We start from the raw sequence: 8,537 nt of genomic DNA, 5'->3' as shown, positions 1-8,537 counted from the left end.
GTTTCGAAGGTAATCAGCCATACCACCACTCAATGCATTTGCATGCACTTCATGGAAGAAGATAGTGGAAGAGAATGGTGGGATATACCCAGGCAGGCATTAGGCGTACACAATCCAGACTGTCCCATTTGTGGGGCCCACTATACTGATGGGGTACATAGCAATCATAACAAAATGTTAGATTAATGGGGGGTTATTTAATCCGCTGACAGTTCAACATGGGATGGCCATCCTGCACTGTAAACATTCATTACAGGGTTTTGTACCAATCTAGACCGTCAATCTAGTGGGATTTACTGTGGATGGCAAATGCTTCAAGATACACATAGATTGGATAATCCTGGACATCTGATTATCAGCCTTTAAAACAACAGTTATCAAATGGATAGTAGAAATGAAAAATAATCGACGGTGAAAATCTGGAGAAACAAATGTCCACGAACCCAAGGTTAGGATCATGGAATGAATCTAAATTTCACGTGTAGGTTGCGTTGCATAAACAGTGGACACACATGGTACATCATACACGGCGAGAGTAGGAATGTCTTTTCACTCAATTCATATATTCTTTTCCATCTTTAGCTCAAAACTCCCAGTAAAATGTTAAAATTCCTTGTAACCCTCGTAAAGATAAAATAAAGATCCTTTTTTTAACATTTTTATTTATTTATGCCCCTCTGTCTTAAGAGCTGGACATAAACCAAGCCAGCTCAAAGGTTCAGGTAGGTTGGTTTGAAAAAGCTCCACATGGTTTAAATAGAAGTTCGAACCAAACTAAGCCGAGTCAAGCTCATTTATAAAATCAAACCAAGCTCAAATTAGGGCAATATTGGCTAGGCTTTATTCAGCTCGGTTTGATTTGGCTTGAAAATTGTATGCACACTGTTCCTGTAGTGTGATCCACTTGAGCTTTGGATATAATTCAATTTTGGAATCATGTCTTTAAATGATATGTAAAAATGGATGGACGGTGTTAATAATACATGTACATGACGATGGGGATAATAAATAATACATATACATGAATGCAGAATCGTTTCTGTGGTTTGGTTTACTTGTGCTTTGGAGTTGGATCAAGTCGGAGGACAATACATATATACAAACATGGGCCCACAAAGTTTACTCAGTGCTAAAGCGGGATTTGAATTGGCTGGTGACCTCAACACCCGTCACCTACCCAGTGTCAAAGCTTTGGGCCCCACCATGATATTTGTTTTATCCAGCCGTCCATCATAATTTCCAGCTCATTTTAGAGTACAAGACCAGAAATAAGGAAGATCCAAACATCTGGTAGACCCCAACATAGGATCCAAACTTGTTGGATAACAAAAGTTTCGTATAAATATTATTTTCCTATGGTGGGGCCCACCTCAATGTACGTGATGCATATCTACACCGCCCATCCATTTTTCCAACTCATTTTATGGTGTAGGCTAAAAAATGAAGTAGATCCAAATATCAGCTGGGCCATACCGCCACATGAAACATTGATCATTGAATGATCACCATTGAAATCATCATAGTGTTAATATCAGCACGATCCAAAACTTTTGTGGCCCACACAAAGTATTTCATGGTCAATACCTTTATAGATGTCTATGTGACATTATTAATTGTTTGGATGGTGAATAAACATGACGTAAACCCTAGGAAAGTTGTAATGGTGGTTGTTCAATGATCACTATTTTCTGTGGTATGGCCCACCTGAGATTTGGAACTGCTTCTTTTTGGGCCCATGTCCTAAAATGATATGGAAAAATGGATAGACAGCATGGATATGCAACACATACATTTAGGTGGGGCCCCATAAAAAAATCATAGGGAACTAGTCCTTCAAGCGAACTTCCATTTAGTTGGGTCAGTGCTTGAAAAGTTGCATGGGCCTTACCTTGATGTATATCTTTTATCCACTTCATCCATTCACTTCACGACATCATTTTTGGAAATAATCCAAAAAATGAGACAAATATGAGTTTATAAAGGACATAATAGTGATTGAATGCCCATCATTAAAAACTTTTTGGGGCCCACCGTAACATTTATTTTCCATCGAACCTGTTGATTAGGTCACACGAACTTGGATGAAGGGAAAACACAAATATCAATTAGATCCAGAACCATTGTAGCCCCCAAACAAATTTTAATGATAGGCATTCAATCACCACTATGTCCCATGGTGTGGTCCACCTGAGATTTGGATCTATCTCATTATTTGGTTCATGCACTAAAAATATGTAGTAAAGTGGATGGATGGAGTAGATAAAACATATACATAATAGTGGGGCTCATAGCACTAACCAGTACCGGTACTTGAGGGGTCACTACCGAATCCGACTCTTCGAGTCTCCTCAAAAAATCCCAAAAGGTGGTTTTCCACATACAACCCCTCAAACATTATTCTTATACCACTACAAGAAAAGGGGGTTTTAGCCTAGGGTTCAAAACTGTGGTTAAAAAGGTTAAAAACTGAGGCTAAAGCCTTTAGCTTCAGTTTTGCCTCAGTTATCCAAACCGAGGTTGAAACCCCCGTGGCTAAAGGCTTTAGCCTCAGTTTTAACAATCGAGGCTAAAATGAATTTTATAGCCTCAGTTCTTCAAGTGAGGCTAAAAGAACCTTTTTAGCTTCAGTTTTTTCGAAACGAGGCTAAATCAAAATTTTAGCCTCCATTGTTTCCAACTGAGGCTAAATTTGGATTTAGCCTCAGTTGCCTCCAACCGAAGCTAAAACTATTTTTAACCTCAATTGTCAACAACCGAGGCTAAAGCCTTTAGCTACGGGAGTTGTAGTCTCAGTTTATATAACTGAGGCAAAACCGAGACTAAAGATGGATTTAGCCTCTTTTGGCATCAACCGAGGCTAAATTCGGTTTTTGACCTCATTTCTCTATCAACTAAAGCTAACAATATCATAATCAACAAACGATTGACCCTGTGCATATTTCACCCATTTAACATTCATCAAGACAACAATCAGCACAATATCAACAAAACAATTAATGGTCTATTTAAAGTTTTAAAAACAAACTACAAATGTATTCCTTTCCTAGCCTTCCACATGAACTGTTTCAGTAAGGTCCCTTTGGACCGATCAGATGTCTTCCTTTCCTAGCCACATCTTCTGGCAAGATGTCTCCAACACCAACCTCACTGGCCATGATCACGTGTCCACTATGTGTAATGTAAAAGCGACTGGGGCGCAATCCATTTCGGTCCAATGTCGCTCCAGGATGGCGGCCATCAGTAACTGCATTTATACAATAAATATAAGTTCAAAATACTCATGTCACATGCAGAATCATTAAAGCATGAAGCAGTTCCAGCACAAACTTCACATGATATAAGTGCAGGTCCATCCCATGGCTCAATAAGAGCTGAAAAATATTCGTACAGGGCCTCAATTACAGCATAATCATTTTCAAAATTGGAAAACCTCAATTAAATAATTAGACAGTTGTCCATGTTGAAGTTGATGACCTCGGATTGGGGCTACAGAGAGTCAAGTTCATGTTTTAGAACCTTGGTCCAGTCATAATTATATCAACGGGAAGTTGCTTACAGTAGATATGGATTATATGAAGTTTATCTATGAATGGCAAAGAGTCATCTGTTTTAGCTCTGCATGCCTGAGATCGGGCGGAATAGAACTAGTATAACCTACATGTATATTTCGTGAGGTATTGTTCAGAATTGCTCAGGACCAAAACTCGAGAGGTATTCTTCAGAATTGCCCAAGTCCAAAACTACTCACAGAAAGAGTTACCAGGATCTTGAGACCAAATGCATATGATATAAAGTATAAAGAGACCACCACTGACATTACATGATATATGATCTTACACTCCTAAACACAAACAACTCTCAAATAGTTTTAGGTTACATGATCAAGAAACTGAAAAGAGCATAAAAACCATAGACAATATAAATGATTTAAGATCCAGAGTGTACCACATAACAGAGGTACAACTGATCCATTCCATAAGACTCCAATTGCTCTTACCCACATAACAGAGGTACAGAAACCCAATCATCTTTGACACAGCCTATCAAACAGGGCTGTAGTACAAAAAGGAGTTAGCATCTATCAACATAAAAAAACATCCTACAGTTTGCATCACTCATAGGAAACAAAGGATGTTGCCTATCTACATCAGAAATACTTACACATCAAAGTGTCCAACAGCCCCATGTATCGACTATTTCAGCTATAATCACCTTGCAAATCAATGCGATTCCTATTAAAAAAACAAAAGGATACTGACTATCATTGAGTTGAGGATCATGCAATTCCTATTAAAAAACAATGATTGAAAATTGAGATAAGCATATTATAACGTCCCTGACTCACCATCGTCTAATACACCAACAACCTTCTCAAGTGCTTCGCTAAGTTCTTTTTCATGCTCCTATTTAATAATAATAATAATAATAATAATAATAATAATAATATCACATCAATTGCAAAAGATATGATCTTGAATATCTGATTTTTTAAATCCAATGTGTGAGACCATTAATAAAGCAACAGGGAATTATGGTATGGATGAGTATTGAAAAGGAGAAAGTTACCCCAAGGATTAGTTTCACCTTCTCCACTTAAGACGGATTAGGATGCTCTCGAAGGACCGTCTCAACCTGATACATATGATTCTAGCTGCCATGAGAAGAAGGGCTTCTCTTTTCTTCTTTATTTATTTATTTATTTTTAATTTGAGATGGAAACAACTAAAAATGGAAAACAATACAATACAGAAAGCAAAGCTAATGATTTAGATAGTAAAATATGAAGAATGAAATGTATGATTTGATAAAAAGGGGAAACAACAATAGGTATAACGCTCACGAAACTTCATGAGTCAGTTAAAAGCACAACAAATCAACCTGACGAGTCAAGTTTTGGGCAGAACTGGGGGCTTTCTAAAATCCCAAGTAGAAAAATATTAAATGACATATTAGATTGTTACATTTAAAAAACTAAAGTATATTAAATGACAGAGAAAAAGAAACACAATGAAATCTATTACATTGATGTAAAGAAACACAATGAAATCTATTACATGGATGGTGGGTACAACATTACATGTGAAGTAAGCCTCATAATATTATATTTCCTGTAAATTGAATAAAGAGAAACCAAAAGTAGTCTAATGTGAAATGAGAAGAAGCACATGACATTTAAGACTAACATGAATACTAGTGCCTCAAATAACACATTAATGATAATCCAGAATAAGATGGAAACTAGTACATCAAACAAACAAACTAAGCTACCAATTCTAGCTTATCCAAGGTGATTGGATACGCAAATGATTCTGTAAGGCTATGTATGGATACACAAATGATTTGAATTGCAAACGCTCATCTAATCTATAAATGAGAAAATTGTAACTAATGTGCTAAGTTTAGTTCCCTGTCAATTCAAATTGAAATATCGACTCTACTGAGACTGTGTTTGAATACACAACTGATAAACACATTGAATCAAGAAATTACTATTTTCGAACCAATTTCATGGGTTTAGTTTGCTGTCAATTTAATTCCTCACACTGATTTTCTAAGGATGAATTTGGAACTTTAGATATGCAACTAAGTGGAATTGCAAATGCTCACCCAATCAAGATTGCTTGATGCTTTTATCTTCCAGAATCATGTAGATCTTGCTCATCTAGATGATATTTTTTCCCCTTTAAATATCTTAGAGTTGATCTTTTGTGTTGCCTTGTAAACTTTATAGGTTTCTTATTATTTTAAAGATCCCGATGTCACAGACAGTGATTTTCAAGGCTCCTCTAGCCCTGCAGGTATGTTTTTTTAAATCTCATACTGCAATACATCTTAAGTAGCAGTTGTTGCCAATGGAATGATATGCATGACTAGGACCCTATAATTATGATCATGATACTACTATGTGCAGGGAAAGGGTTTCAGTTCAAGCGATGTCTTTATCAAAAGAGTTGTCGCCAAGGCAGGGTACTATGTCAGAAGTGAGTTTCCCTCTAGTTATTTTTTTAAATCACTTTCATTGATAAAGAATTATTCAATATGCATTTGATTCTATATTTCACTTTCATCCTTAAAAAAAAAAAAAAAAAAAAAAACCCTGAAGTGAGGCATGGCCCGCATGGCAAGTATGATACTCCAACATTACCATGAATGTAAGCCAATGCCCTACGTATCTACAAAATACGAAAACAGAAGCGAAAAAATTTTCCATTACAAAACATCTCATACAGTTTCTTGTCAGAAAATGAATCAACGTAATGCCAGCAACTCAAACACCATGAAAATTTGCATTGGAAATTTAAAAGCTGACATCAACTCATAATAGTCCACCCACCCAAACCCAATGCAATAAAATTGAAGTTACGAGCAGACATCAAGAATTTACTTGGATTCTCATACAACAAAAAATTGTCATACAGAAAACATGCTCCACAAGTTGGATTCAAAAATTCAAATTCAAATAATTGACAAAAAAAAAAAGGCCACTAAAGCATAATACAACCAATGCATTACTTTCCACAGAAACTTTGTGCAAAACAAGGATGTGTAGATTAAAGATAATGTGTATGCACTTAAAATCATCGGCAATTTCCTTACCCGAAAATCCATTGCTGTTGAGATCCAGTTCTTCCAGCTGCATGGAACTCCCAAAGAGCTCAGGTGGTATAGATCCATCTAGCAGATTGTTACCAACCCACAAAACCCGAAGGGATAGCAATGGATGAAACGAAGGAAGCTTCCCTCTGATCTGATTTTGACTCACATCCAATATTTCCAAGTTCTGAAATATCTGCATAAAAGATTCCCTAGAGCTCCATGAGCCGGGCTGGGATTGGACCATAGAACTGGTTTCCTACAGATCCAAATGCTGCAGAGAAGTAATCGTTCCATGGTAGGGATGAGGCGACCGATGAAAGAATTGCCCGAGAGGCTGAGATTCCTCAGCATTTTCAGTCCATTCAAGGTGGAGAACTTCAAATACAACTGGATCACAAATTCAAACAAGAAAAGAGAAGGAAAATGTGAAAAGAAAAGAGAGGGAAACCATGAATCGTTTGTAGGATTTCCACCACTAACCAATATTATCAGGAAAATCTTGCTGAGAATCTCAATATAATATTACTTCTAAATAATTTCTGTTAAAATCTAGTAACTTGCTTCGTTTTTCATCTTCATGTTTCCATCCAAATGTATCAAATCATTAGTCATGCTAATCCAAACATAAGCTTGAATTGAAAATTTAAGTAACCTGTTATCGAAATGTATGTCACATTGATCCTACATCTATGATGCATCCTTGCGTTTGCATGCATTTCTACTGGACATATCATGGCCATTTACTTCAGATTGGACAATTCTAATGCTTTCTGCTCTGAATACCAATTTCCAAACGATGACAAGATCCAAACATCCGTACAAAACAAATCAAAGATAGGAGAACTTTGAGGCCTAAGATCTTACCAGAAATCGGCAGGATTTCAACACTTTCTCATCAGATCTAACTTCGGTCCGCAGTCTAACGAAGTTAAAATTTCCCCTAAAGAGATTCCAAAGAAGAATATGCCCGATTCATGATAAGATCTAGAACAATATCCCCCTTCTAATCTATGCATGTCTGGAATTACTTTAGATTTGAAGGAATTTCACTAAAATCGATGCAACATTGGTTTCATCTCTTCGAGATCCAAAAAAAAAAAAAAAACAAACAGATCGAGATTTTCTTCATCTAAAAAAATAACTGATCTGAATTTCTTCTCCACGTTTTCTACATGGAGTAGGGCGAGATTCGTAGAGTAAGTAATCAAATAGAGAGATTCAAAACCGGAAAGAGAAAAGAGAAATCGAGAAAGATCTCTGTAGAAGAAACTGAAATCCAAAGCTAGAAATTCCATCGTTGGAGGTAATGGAAGGAATTTACAGAGAAAAATTAGAAATTCCACATACCTTCAACGCCATTTCTCTCCTTTCTTCTCTTCCGCTCAACGAAGTTGAAACTCTAGCCGCGGAAATGACACGTGTTTGTTGGTATATATATGTTGATAGATTGCAAACACATCCCTCCTTTTCTCTTATTTATTGAATTACCACTGATCCGCGCCCCTCGTAAGTACAACGTTTTATGTGCACTCGCTCCATAACATGTGGACTAAAGGAGCGCGTATGAACGATCTGAACCATTCACAATCGATGAGAAATGGGTTGATTCCATTTGATTATAAATGGTCTACTCTTGTATAAAAATTATAAATGATTGAGAGCAGATTTTTGGCCTCAGTTTCTCATCGACTGAGGCAAAAGGTTAGATTTTTAGCCTCGGTTACTTACCAACCGAGGCAAAAGGGTAGACTTTTAACCTCAATTTCTTACCAACCGAAGCAAAATGGAGACTTTTGGCCTCAGTTGCTCACTAACCGAGGTAAAAAGGCAGACTTTTAATGGTGCCCTTCCAATGAATGGCTTGGATTTTACAATCGTGGCCCACCTGTCTAGTGGACCGATTTGGTTCCAGGGATAGTGAATCTATATAATGGTGCCCT

General features: G+C 36.9%; 1 long non-coding RNA gene across 2 annotated transcripts; it reads right to left on the bottom strand.

Annotated features, from left to right (window-relative positions):
- Positions 1–2,981: 2,981 nt before the first annotated feature.
- On the bottom strand, positions 2,982–7,872 carry LOC131235295 (uncharacterized). 2 transcript variants are annotated; one of them, XR_009166043.1, is made up of 6 exons: positions 7,462–7,872; positions 4,567–4,632; positions 4,346–4,403; positions 4,162–4,232; positions 3,659–4,053; positions 2,982–3,244 (listed from the first exon to the last, which is right to left on the bottom strand). It is a non-coding gene; the product is annotated as an uncharacterized LOC131235295 (long non-coding RNA). The 2 variants fall into 2 exon arrangements; XR_009166042.1 differs by having other exon boundaries at positions 3,946–4,053; positions 7,462–7,865.
- Between the last annotated feature and the right edge of the window lie 665 nt (positions 7,873–8,537).

This window comes from Magnolia sinica, chromosome 19 (genome assembly GCF_029962835.1).
Source record: "Magnolia sinica isolate HGM2019 chromosome 19, MsV1, whole genome shotgun sequence".
NCBI lineage: Eukaryota > Viridiplantae > Streptophyta > Magnoliopsida > Magnoliales > Magnoliaceae > Magnolia > Magnolia sinica.
The sequence above is the reverse complement of the archived record's forward strand: the minus strand, read 5'-3'. Positions and strand labels throughout refer to the sequence as shown.